Source organism: Triturus cristatus, chromosome 3_1 (genome assembly GCF_964204655.1).
Source record: "Triturus cristatus chromosome 3_1, aTriCri1.1, whole genome shotgun sequence".
NCBI lineage: Eukaryota > Metazoa > Chordata > Amphibia > Caudata > Salamandridae > Triturus > Triturus cristatus.
The window spans coordinates 992,032,852-992,046,341 of record NC_140583.1 but is presented as its reverse complement, the minus strand read 5'-3'; the positions used below and the strand labels follow the sequence as shown (position 1 = coordinate 992,046,341).

At 44.0% G+C, this 13,490-nt stretch overlaps 1 protein-coding gene across 1 annotated transcript in view; it reads left to right on the top strand.

The window, feature by feature from the left end:
• Positions 1-13,490, top strand: part of LOC146861365 (uncharacterized) — a 29,085-nt gene that overhangs the window by 783 nt on the left and 14,812 nt on the right. The window lies entirely within an intron of this gene.

Genomic DNA, 13,490 nt, shown 5'->3' with positions numbered 1-13,490 from the left:
TTCAATCCTTTAACTCTGCGCTTTATACTCCGGAAACTTCCCCCCCTCCCTCTTTGGTCCAGGCTTATTTTGATAAACTTCCTAAACCGTCACACTCTCTTCTCAACCTCCCAGACTTGGATGCGGATCTCTCTTTACAAGAGCTATCTGCGGCTTTGAATATGCTTACCAAAGGCAAAACCCCAGGTCCTGACGGTTTTTCGGTTGAATTCTATCTACACTTCTCTGATCTCTTACTCCCCAAACTTCTTTCTCTTTTTCAATCGTTTTGTTTGTTGGGCAAGGCTGAGGGTACATTCCAGGAAGCCACCATTTGTCTCATTCCTAAGGATGGTCGCGATCCCAAATTTTGCAAGAACTATCGTCCGATCTCTTTGGTAAATGTGGATTACAAGTTGTTTGCTAAAACTCTTGCGTTGCGGCTTGACCCCCTTATGCCCCATCTTATTGGGAAGGAACAATGCGGTTTTGTCAAAGGCAGACTTACCTCCGATAATTCTCGTCTCTTTCTTAATGTTTTAAATAAAGTCCCATCTCTCTCTATCCCCTTGGCGGCTATTTCTGTTGATGCAGAGAAGGCCTTTGATAGAGTTGACTGGTCTTTCCTTTTTGCTTCTTTGCGTTGGTATGGTTTTGGCCCTCGTTTCATCTCTCTCATTTCTCTCTTGTACTCCTCTCCCAAAGCTGCCATCCTGGTTAATGGTCAAGTCTCTTCGTACTTCCCTCTACAACGGGGTGTTCGTCAAGGTTTCCCCTTATCCCCTCTACTTTTCGTCCTGGCCCTTGAACCCTTTTTGTCCTCCATTCGTAATAACGACTCTATTTTTGGTTTTCCATATGGGACCAGTCAATTGAAGCTCTCTGCTTATGCGGATGATATCCTTCTTTTCATTTCTGCTCCGGAAACCTCTTTCCACCCTTTACTGTCTGAGTTTGATTCCTTTTCCCAGGTCTCGGGGTATAAAATTAATTCGGATAAAACTGAGATTCTCCCTCTTACCAAATGTTGTACTCCTTCTGTATTCTCTTCTACTGGATTTGCTTGGAATAGTTCCAAAATTAAGTACCTAGGAGTATGGTTTTCCAACTCTATTTCCTCCTCTATTTCTTTAAATATGTCTGCGGTTTTATCTCGTATTGATCATTTATTTTCCACCTGGAATCCCCTCTTTCTTTCTTGGTGGGGACGCATGGATTCAATCAAGATGATGATAGCTCCCATTTTAATTTATATTTTGTCTATGTTGCCTGTTCATATTCCCGCAATTTATTTTAAACGCATCGGCTCAGTTTGTCGAGATTTCTTTGGGGTAAGAAGAGGGCTAGAATCTCATTAGCGTGTCTTCGTAAGTCCAAGTCCAATGGTGGGACTAATTTCCCAGATTTTCGTCTTTACCATAAGTCTTTCTCTCTCCGGCAGGCTTCCAGGTGGCTGGCTTCTACTCCCTCTCCTCTTGCTCCTCTGTGGCTGCATATCGAACAGGCATTGTTGTTGCCTTTTTCTTTCATGGAGACTATTCGTTTCTCTGCCAAGGCTCCGCACTCGTCACTCCCTTTATTTAAACATACCTCTTCTCTTTTAAAGCCTCTCTTTCATCCGTTACTTTCTACTCGGGAGTCTTTTCTGGACTCCACCGTTTGGTATAATTCACTTATTCTTATAAGGGATAGACCCATTTTTTGGAAGGTTTGGAGGTCTAAGGGCATCATCTGGGTGAATCAATTTTTTGACGGTCTTTCTCCCTGTTCCTTTCCTCAATTTCAGAGGTCTTTTCACTGTCCTCGCTCTTTTTTGCACAAGTTTGTTACTCTAATGACACTTATTCTTGATGTTTTCTACTCTCTCCCTTCTTCCCCTTCTTCTGCTCCCGGTGTTCCTCTTCTTAAGGTGTTTTCTGTCTTCCCCAAGGCTTCCCTCATCTATAAATTCTTTTCTGCTCCTAACCCGGATCGCCCTAAATCTAAATTGGTGCTTTCCTGGGAGGCGGATTTGGGTTGTGTTTGGTCCGTTGCCGTGTGGGATAAACTCAGGTCCAGATCTCTAAAAATTTCTCGTTCTGCTTCTCTTACTCAATCTCTCTTTTATCTGTATCATAGACTATACCTTTCTCCACTTTCTCTAGCCCGTTTTTCCTCCTCTGCTGATTCTCTCTGCTGGACATGTTCTTCCCCCAATGCCAACCTTTTTCATCTCTTCTTCTTATGTCCCTCTGTTTCTCACTTTTGGGACTCTGTTTGTCTATACATTTCTTGCATTTTTGATATTTCCTCTCAATACTCTATACCTATCCTTTTTCTTGGCAGTTTATCAGACCTGCTAGTTCTACCTCCTCACTCTCGCGGTCTTTTTGACCTCATGCTTGCATTAGCCTTTCAACATATTTCTTCCAACTGGAAGTCCCTCCATAAGGTCTCCATACGTTGCTGGTGGAACTCTTTATGTCACTTCCACAGACTTGATACTGCTTTTGCTTCCTCCTGTAATCCCTCCCACAATAGGGATCTCTTTTGGTTACCCCTTACCTCTTATCTGGACCGGATGGATCGTAAGAAACTATCATGCACCAATGCAGAAAATTTTGACCCGCCTTGAGGAATTTACATCTTCTTTGCTTGCAATTTCACTACAGGATTTATTTCTTGTTATATTTGCCCTTGCATTTGCTATTTTGACTATTGTTTTCACCTACAGCACTTACTTTTAAAGCATGTTATTGTATTTTCATATTGCATTGCATTATTTCCTTTTTTCCTTCTCTCCTCTTTATTTCTTTTCCCCCTTCCCTTTTTCCCCTTTCCTCTGTTTTTCCCTTAAAAACTCTTTATGAAATGCTTTTGCTCATTGTTTATGATATTGGCCTTTTCATGCTATTGGACTGTATTTGTACTGTTGCTGATATCTTTGTACTAATATTTTCCTGAAATAAAGATTTTCAAACATAGAAGAGAGGCCCTAAAAAATCTATTGAGACCTCAGGCTCATTATAACCCATAACACTCATAAAAGAAAGTGAGGAACAACATTTACAAAAAAGGAGCAAACAATCAGTAGTCCAAAGCAATCACAGGACAACAGTAAACAGAGAACAAATACTTATGGATGTTAGACGGGGATTGTCCACATATCCCGAATGGTCCTGAATAAACAATGTAAGTCCTCAATTCCATTACAAAAACAGCTTTACTCGATTGTCAGCTTAAAAATCTGCATTTTTTAAAAGGGAAGTCTGACCAGGGAAAAATGATAAAGCAAAAAATCCATCTCTAGTCCTAATACATCCAAAATCTACACAAGAACAAATGAGAGGGTGGCCTAAGATTTACCCTAATGAAGTCAATATGAAAACATAAATGATTCTATGAAAACAATAACTGAAACCGCCACAGAATATGTGTCCAGAGCCAAATCGCAAAACACACACACGGTTCACCAAACCCTCACTTTGTCAGACCAGAGTAAAATAAAATGAAACAAAAGTGTCTGAGCAAAGGAACAAGGTCTGGGCAATCGCCTACCCCGTTTGTGATCCATTACGATTTTCTCTCCTGAACGCTTCACATCACAGGCTGGCAGCATGCTGCTCCCTGGACAGTGTATGCCCACAGGCTGCCACCCTCCAGTTCTCCCTGCTTTCCTGATGCATTCAAGATGCATTCTGGAATCATGCACTAACAGCACCCGCTACCATTTGCCACACTTTGTAGCCACATGTAGAAAAGATTCCTTACCTCCCAGCCAGTGGTTTATTTGTAAAAAAAAAAACATAAGTGCTGGGGCTCTCTTCAGGAGGCATCTTGCACCAGCCCATTTCTCCTGTTGTCACCGCCTAAAACAGAACCAACTACTAGCCATGAAAGTGGGGAGAGGATGGGGCACAATGGCCAGAGCTGCCAACTTCAGAGCTAGGGAACTAGGTTTGAGTCTCAGCGTAGGCTCAAAATCCTCTGATTCTGGACAAATCACTTAATCTCCCAGTGCCTACTCTAAACGAATGTGTCCTTAACTGGTGCTCATGAAAAGCGCTGGTGCTGAGCAACGAAAACCACAGGCTCAAATGTAGAACTTCTCCCAACGTCCTGTGCTGTTTATGTTGTCTATTCTCCCATCAGCAAATCAGCTGGTGGTGGAGTTGTGACGTGGCCTCTACTATCCACAACAGCCAGGGGGCAATCATGAAAGATGCCTCCCCTCCCCCACAGCCTCCTGTTCTCTTACAGGTAGTGACAAAGCTAGACAATGTGCCACCCGTGGCGGTCCTTGCGTTTGCCACCTGAGGCATGTAAGAGCGGGGTGGGAGGTGGCAATTTCTGTGACTGGAGATTCAATTCCTGCGATGGCCGCAGGTAAGAGCGGGGGGGGGAGGCCGCTGCCCCCAAAACTTGTGCCACCTGAGGCCACCGCCCCCCCTTGCAACACCACTGCTCACAGGCGTTCAATCCCCAGAAAGTAAATAAAGTGATTGCAGATAGTTTGGTCAAAATGGTGGCCTAACTCACAGCAACCACTGAAATCAGAACCAGGGGCTGCTTCTCACTCCTCGCCTTCTTTTTATTATAAACCTTATATTACACCTTGGCATATGATTTAGGAGCTAGACTACATTCATTTACACACAATAGTTTATGGCTTAGGAGTTACTTGGGTAATACTCATTAACTTTTGGTTGGGGGTTACATGGGCAATATGCATGAACTTATGGCATTGGGTTACGTGTTATTTATGCAGTAGTTGTGATATAGGGGTTATACACACTATATACATTAAATTACAGTCTTGGAATACAGAGTTTATATGTTTTAACCCATGATATCGCGGAGCTGCAAAGACTACTCGGACAAACTTATGGTATGTGTTGTATAAATTACACACATTAAAATATGGTTTTGACTTTACATAGGTCACGCACATTAAATTATTACAGAATGATTATGTAAATTATAATACAAGGTCTTACGATATAGGGTTGCAACTTTATAGACATTCAGGCCCAGATTTATGAAGCCTTTGCATTGTAAGCACAATTCAAAGGCTTCAGTAATATTTACAAAATCACGCAGGGGGTGATTTTCCCTCCCTTGAATCACTTTGTAAAGAAATATATCACAATGCATTGGTCTGTGCTGCTTTACGTTACATTACCGGTCCTAGCATGCTTGTTCCAGTCCAGGGAGGACCTGGCTTGGCAGTTCGGGCTGGACTGTTCCCATGAGGCACAGGGTCAAGACTGATTTGCATATGGCTGGGTTCAAACTGGAATGGCATGGTGAGCAAAAAAACGATGGATTTGGGCCCAGATCTCTGTACTAGGGTGAATGTATGACATTGTTCTGCATTCTGTCCATCATTTGTTGTTTTTGCATTTGTCACCCCGAGTGGGATGGGTATGCTCAGACGTGAGTCCCGTGCTCGCCATGCCACTGGAATCAAGCTATCCTGGCTGAAGAGGGGTGAAACCCCGAAACCGGTCCTAGGATGCTTGTTTCCAGTCCAGGGAGGACCTGGCTTGGCAGTTCGGGCTGGACTGTTCCCATGAGGCACAGGGTCAAGACTGATTTGCACATGGCTGGGTTCAAACTGGAATGGCATGGTGAGCAAAAAAACGATGGATTTGGGCCCAGATCTCTGTACTGGGGTGAATGTATGACATTGTTCTGCATTCTGTCCATCAATTGTTGTTTTTGCATTTGACACGCCGAGTGGGACGGGTATGCTCAGACGTGAGTCCCGTGCTCGCCATGCCACTGGAATCAAGCTATCCTGGATGAAGAGGGGTAAAACCCCGAAACCGGTCCTAGGATGCTTGTTTCCAGTCCAGGGAGGACCTGGCTTGGCAGTTCGGGCTGGACTGTTCCCATGAGGCACAGGGTCAAGACTGATTTGCATATGGCTGGGTTCAAACTGGAATGGCATGGTGAGCAAAAAAAAACAAAAAACGATGGATTTGGGCCCAGATCTCTGTACTGGGGTGAATGTATGTAATTGTTCTGCATTCTGTCCGTCAATTGTTGTTTTTGCATTTGTCACCCCGAGTGGGACGGGTATGCTCAGACGTGAGTCCCGTGCTCGCCATGCCACTGGAATCAAGCTATCCTGGATGAAGAGGGGTAAAACCCCGAAACCGGTCCTAGGATGCTTGTTTCCAGTCCAGGGAGGACCTGGCTTGGCAGTTCGGGCTGGACTGTTCCCATGAGGCACAGGGTCAAGCCTGATTTGCATATGGCTGGGTTCAAACTGGAAAATGGCATGGTGAGCAAAAAAACGATGGATTTGGGCCCAGATCTCTGTACTGGGGTGAATGTATAACATTGTTCTGCATTCTGTCCATCAATTGTTGTTTTTGCATTTGTTACCCCGAGTGGGACGGGTATGCTCAGACGTGAGTCCCGTGCTCGCCATGCCACTGGAATCAAGCTATCCTGGCTGAAGAGGGGTGAAACCCCGAAACCGGTCCTAGGATGCTTGTTTCCAGTCCAGGGAGGACCTGGCTTGGCAGTTCGGGCTGGACTGTTCCCATGAGGCACAGGGTCAAGGCTGATTTGCATATGGCTGGGTTCAAACTGGAATGGCATGGTAGCAAAAAAATGATGGATTTGGGCCCAGATCTCTGTACTGGGGTGAATGTATGACATTGTTCTGCATTCTGTCCATCATTTGTTGTTTTTGCATTTGTCACCCCGAGTGGGATGGGTATGCTCAGACGTGAGTCCCGTGCTCGCCATGCCACTGGAATCAAGCTATCCTGGCTGAAGAGGGGTGAAACCCCGAAACCGGTCCTAGGATGCTTGTTTCCAGTCCAGGGAGGACCTGGCTTGGCAGTTCGGGCTGGACTGTTCCCATGAGGCACAGGGTCAAGACTGATTTGCATATGGCTGGGTTCAAACTGGAATGGCATGGTGAGCAAAAAAAAACAAAACGATGGATTTGGGCCCAGATCTCTGTACTGGGGTGAATGTATGTAATTGTTCTGCATTCTGTCCGTCAATTGTTGTTTTTGCATTTGTCACCCCGAGTGGGACGGGTATGCTCAGACGTGAGTCCCGTGCTCGCCATGCCACTGGAATCAAGCTATCCTGGATGAAGAGGGGTAAAACCCCGAAACCGGTCCTAGGATGCTTGTTTCCAGTCCAGGGAGGACCTGGCTTGGCAGTTCGGGCTGGACTGTTCCCATGAGGCACAGGGTCAAGACTGATTTGCATATGGCTGGGTTCAAACTGGAATGGCATGGTGAGCAAAAAAACGATGGATTTGGGCCCAGATCTCTGTACTGGGGTGAATGTATGACATTGTTCTGCATTCTGTCCATCAATTGTTGTTTTTGCATTTGTCACCCCGAGTGGGACGGGTATGCTCAGACGTGAGTCCCGTGCTCGCCATGCCACTGGAATCAAGCTATCCTGGCGGAAGAGGGGTGAAACCCCGAAACCGGTCCTAGGATGCTTCTTTCCAGTCCAGGGAGGACCTGGCTTGGCAGTTCGGGCTGGACTGTTCCCATGAGGCACAGGGTCAAGACTGATTTGCATATGGCTGGGTTCAAACTGGAATGGCATGGTGAGCAAAAAAACGATGGATTTGGGCCCAGATCTCTGTACTGGGGTGAATGTATGACATTGTTCTGCATTCTGTCCATCATTTGTTGTTTTTGCATTTGTCACCCCGAGTGGGATGGGTATGCTCAGACGTGAGTCCCGTGCTCGCCATGCCACTGGAATCAAGCTATCCTGGCTGAAGAGGGGTGAAACCCCGAAACCGGTCCTAGGATGCTTGTTTCCAGTCCAGGGAGGACCTGGCTTGGCAGTTCAGGCTGGACTGTTCCCATGAGGCACAGGGTCAAGACTGATTTGCATATGGCTGGGTTCAAACTGGAATGGCATGGTGAGCAAAAAAAAACAAAACGATGGATTTGGGCCCAGATCTCTGTACTAGGGTGAATGTATGTAATTGTTCTGCATTCTGTCCGTCAATTGTTGTTTTTGCATTTGTCACCCCGAGTGGGACGGGTATGCTCAGACGTGAGTCCCGTGCTCGCCATGCCACTGGAATCAAGCTATCCTGGATGAAGAGGGGTAAAACCCCGAAACCGGTCCTAGGATGCTTGTTTCCAGTCCAGGGAGGACCTGGCTTGGCAGTTCGGGCTGGACTGTTCCCATGAGGCACAGGGTCAAGACTGATTTGCATATGGCTGGGTTCAAACTGGAATGGCATGGTGAGCAAAAAAACGATGGATTTGGGCCCAGATCTCTGTACTGGGGTGAATGTATGACAGTGTTCTGCATTCTGTCCATCAATTGTTGTTTTTGCATTTGTCACCCCGAGTGGGACGGGTATGCTCAGACGTGAGTCCCGTGCTCGCCATGCCACTGGAATCAAGCTATCCTGGCTGAAGAGGGGTGAAACCCCGAAACCGGTCCTAGGATGCTTCTTTCCAGTCCAGGGAGGACCTGGCTTGGCAGTTCGGGCTGGACTGTTCCCATGAGGCACAGGGTCAAGGCTGATTTGCATATGGCTGGGTTCAAACTGGAATGGCATGGTGAGCAAAAAAACGATGGATTTGGGCCCAGATCTCTGTACTGGGGTGAATGTATGACATTGTTCTGCATTCTGTCCATCAATTGTTGTTTTTGCATTTGTCACCCCGAGTGGGACGGGTATGCTCAGACATGAGTCCCGTGCTCGCCATGCCACTGGAATCAAGCTATCCTGGCTGAAGAGGGGTGAAACCCCGAAACCGGTCCTAGGATGCTTCTTTCCAGTCCAGGGAGGACCTGGCTTGGCAGTTCGGGCTGGACTGTTCCCATGAGGCACAGGGTCAAGACTGATTCGCATATGGCTGGGTTCAAACTGGAATGGCATGGTGAGCAAAAAAACGATGGATTTGGGCCCAGATCTCTGTACTGGGGTGAATGTATGACATTGTTCTGCATTCTGTCCATCAATTGTTGTTTTTGCATTTGTCACCCCGAGTGGGACGGGTATGCTCAGACGTGAGTCCCGTGCTCGCCATGCCACTGGAATCAAGCTATCCTGGCTGAAGAGGGGTGAAACCCCGATGGCATGGTGAGCAAAAAAACGATGGATTTGGGCCCAGATCTCTGTACTGGGGTGAATGTATGACATTGTTCTGCATTCTGTCCATCAATTGTTGTTTTTGCATTTGACACGCCGAGTGGGACGGGTATGCTCAGACGTGAGTCCCGTGCTCGCCATGCCACTGGAATCAAGCTATCCTGGCTGAAGAGGGGTGAAACCCCGAAACCGGTCCTAGGATGCTTCTTTCCAGTCCAGGGAGGACCTGGCTTGGCAGTTCGGGCTGGACTGTTCCCATGAGGCACAGGGTCAAGACTGATTTGCATATGGCTGGGTTCAAACTGGAATGGCATGGTGAGCAAAAAAACGATGGATTTGGGCCCAGATCTCTGTACTGGGGTGAATGTATGACATTGTTCTGCATTCTGTCCATCAATTGTTGTCTTTGCATTTACGTTACATTTCAAGCTGGGAACCGTTTCATAGGTGGAGCATCGCCGTTCCCACGCATCCACCCATGGATTCTGGCACATTCCCAGATTTACTAAAGACAGTAAACCTGGGAATGCATCACAATGCTACGCCTTCCCCAGTTAGGTACCCCTTCCTTCACAAAAACAATCCTGCCTGTAATGCATGCTTCCTTGCACTACAGTACAAGGTAGCCTGTGTTGGCACAAAGCAGCACACCATAGGAAGAAGCAGAAATTCTCCAGATCTTTGTAAATATGGATAATTTCTGCTCTCTCCCTTTCACGCAACAAGGTGCAGCAACTTTTGCTTGCTGCCCTGCGTTGCATAAAAGATTAGTAAATATGCCCCCAAGTTCTGGTACTGAGTTAACATGGGTTGTTTGCATTAATTCATGGTATAGGTGCTCCATAGGTTGTACGCATTAAAGTATTGTTCTGAGTTTTCATTTTATAAACACTTAGAATTGGGGTTACAATATAATATTCAGTTCAAAAAGATTTTATTAATAAGAAATCCAAGATATGACAACATATTACACCATATGAAATACATGTCGCACAAAAGAAAAGTTACAGTATAATTGATGAAATGGGTTGAAAATCAAAATAAAAGAAAGAGAATGTTAAAAGCAATGACATAAATGTTTACATATCAAATAATTTAGGAACAAGTAGGGGTGTTCAAGGGGGTTTTGAAACTTTTTGTTGGATTGGATGAAGTTGAAAAGAACGCTTAGCACATGCATCTAAATAAATTGTAACAGGTGACCATAAATCTAATCTCTTCGTCGCCAAATGTATAGGATATACAAAAGAAGTATCCAATCTGTGATTTTGACAAACAGCAAACCACCATGCCCTATGAGAAATTTTAGAAAAGTCTTTCCAATTTGCCGTGATTTGCTGAAATGCAACTGCCAGCAATAGATCGACAATTTTAACGTTAAGCATAATATTCTCCCAGCAAGATGACAAACTTCCTAGAAAAACATGAGAATAAGAAAAAGGGAATACAGTACCAAAAATCAAATTAATTTGAGACCAAACTTGTTTCTAAAAAGTAAGTACAATAGGACAAGAAAATAACAGATGGAATAAATCGGCCTTTGGAGAAGAACAAGTCCAACAAATACTAGGTACAGTGGTGTAATTCTTGCTCAAAGCAGTAGGTGACAACAAAAGTCTATTATAGACAAAAAACAATGTTTGCGTTGTGTTTGCAGCTCTGGAGGACTTACGAATCTTGGTCCATAATTTATCCCATAAAGACACTGACCAAGAGATTGTTAAGTCTCATTCCCAAGCCTCTTCAATTTTAGATTCTGTCGACCTTTGTCCATATCATGTAGAAAATTATATAATGTGGAAGCTTTGGGTATTGTCATTAACAGGGTTCGTAATTGTGAGGAGGAGTCTGGAGTAATTGAAGCACTAGTTGTCGCTGTCAAATGGGTGTATACATCCAACACAGCTCTTCTAAGTATAAGGTACTTGTGTATAAATGAAGCAGGTAAGTTAAATGAGTGACTAAGTGAGGAAAAAGACAGACAATCTGAGTGTGAGAATAGCTGATATATCCAGATGAGACCTTTCCGTTGCCAGGACTTCCAATAAAATGGTTTATTCCGAATAAGCAAACTTTTGTTGTGACATATTGTAGAACTGAGAAAAGAGTCAATAGTATTGTGGGGAAAATGGAATAAAGGCAGTAATAGCTTAGAGGTCAATTTAATAATGGGAGTAGACAAGGTTTGCGGTTTACGTGAGAATGAAAGATATTCATCAAAGGAGAAGGGGGATAAAAAAAGACGCTCAATTGTGGTCCATAAAGGGCAACTCTCTTTAGGGTCACGCAGCCACAAAGAGGCTTGACGTAGAAGTAATGCCTTTTGGTAAGTCGGGAAATCAGGAAATTTGACTCCGCCCTTATTTTTGGGGCGAGTTAATCTAAGCATAGACCTTCAAGGTTTCTTCTTAATCCAAAGGAAGGAAGAGAGAATGGAGTTTATCTTCCTAAAATGTTTTGCTGGAATGAGAACTGGGATATTAGAAATAGTATACATAATTATGGGTGATAGCATCATTTTAATAGTGTCTAGTCGGCCCACCATGATAAATAGAGGGGGTGCCATTTAGCAGTTAGGTCTGAAATCTTTTGTATACATTTGTTCATGCACAATGACACAGTGTCTGATAGTGAAGATGTGACAAATAAACCTAAATACTTAATGTGGTTAGGACTCCAAGTAAAATTAGAGGTCGCAAAATCAGGCTTAAAGGTATATTTTGTTGAAGGCAAAATTTCACATTTGTCATTATTCAACTTGTAACCCGAAATGCTGGAATAGGCTCGTACTTCCGCTAGGAAAGCAGGAATGGAGACCGTTGGTTGAGACATGAAGAGCAGGATATCATCTGCATATGCTGCAAGTTTAATATGAGAGTGGAGTGTTTTAAAGCCATGTAAATTTGGATTCTGACGTAATTTTGATAGGAATGGTTCCAAAGCCAAATTAAAGAGGGAAGGTGAAAGGGGGCAGCCTTGACGCACCCCTCTCCCTAGGTAAAAAAATGGGGATATCAATCCATTAGCACAAACAGCCGCTCTAGGGTTGGAGTAAAGGAGAGAAATCAAGGAGATAAATTTAGAACCAAAGCCAAACCATTTAAGCGTGTAAAACAGGTACGTCCATTCAACCCTGTCAAACGCCTTTTCAGCATCCAACGCTATTGCAACTAGGGAGTCTTTAACACGTGAGGATTTGGACAAGACGTTAAACAAGAGTCGCGTATTATCAGTTATGTAGCGGCCTTTGACAAATCCAGATTGCTCTATCCCTAACAGATCTGGTAGATATGAATCCAATCGTCGGGCTAATGCCTTAGAAAAAATCTAATAATCAATGTTTACCAAAGATATGGGCCTATAGTTCTTACAATGTTTGGAGTCTTTACCTTCTTTGGGAATGAGACAAATATGAGCATCTGAGAAAGAGCCAGATGAGTGTCCCGACGTACTGAAAAAATTTATTAGCGAGTGCAATTTAGGCAATAAGAGTTTAGAAAAATGTGAGTAAAATTCTACAGTAAAACCATCAGTTCCAGGAGATTTGTCACGTTTAAGGGACTGTAGAGAGCTTGACAGCTCTTGCTGCGTCAAATCTGATTCTAAGGAAGTTAAATCAGGAAGAGCATCCTGAGGCTTTTGAATGGTAGAGAAAAAATGTGATAAAGCATGGTCAGTAGGTTGTGTTTCAGAAGCATATAATGTTTTGTAAAAAAGAGAAAATTCATGTAAAATGTCCTCATCCTTAAACTTTAGATCTGATTTTGCATCATAAATAGATTCAATGTTCAGTTTATTATGCTTAACTTTCAAGTAATTAGCAAAAAATTTTCCTAGCTTTATTCTTACCACCATAAAATTTAGCACTAGATTTTAACGAATATAGAGAGGCATCCTCCATGGATTTTTTATTAAATTGCAATTTGGCTTTGATAAGGGCAGTTAAACAGTCTTCTGTGTGTGAGGTATAATAAGAGTGCTCCAGTCTCTTAATGTCTTGAAGGAGATCCATAGTCTGTTGACGACCGACTTTACGCTTCCTTGCTACATAGGAGAGTATAAAATCTCTAGCCGAGGCTTTAAAAGCATCCCATAGGGTAGAAAAGGGCATGGAATCAGTCTGATTTATCATGTAAAATTCATCAAAGAAGGTGGTAAAGGAAGCAGTAAATTTCGGGTCTAAGAGAAGGGCGTTGTCAAAATCACCATCTCCTGGGACCTGTGATCTTAGGTAAGATGTCAAGACCAACAGAAACTGGGGTGTGATCTGACAGCAGAATAGGACCTATTTCTGCGTGAGTAAGAGTTTGCGAGATATTATGGGAGACAAAAATATAATTGATTCTGGATTGGGAGTGATGGGAGGGGGAGTAGAAAGTAAATTCCCTGGTGACTGGGTTGCAAAGTCACCAAGCATCAAGTAGCT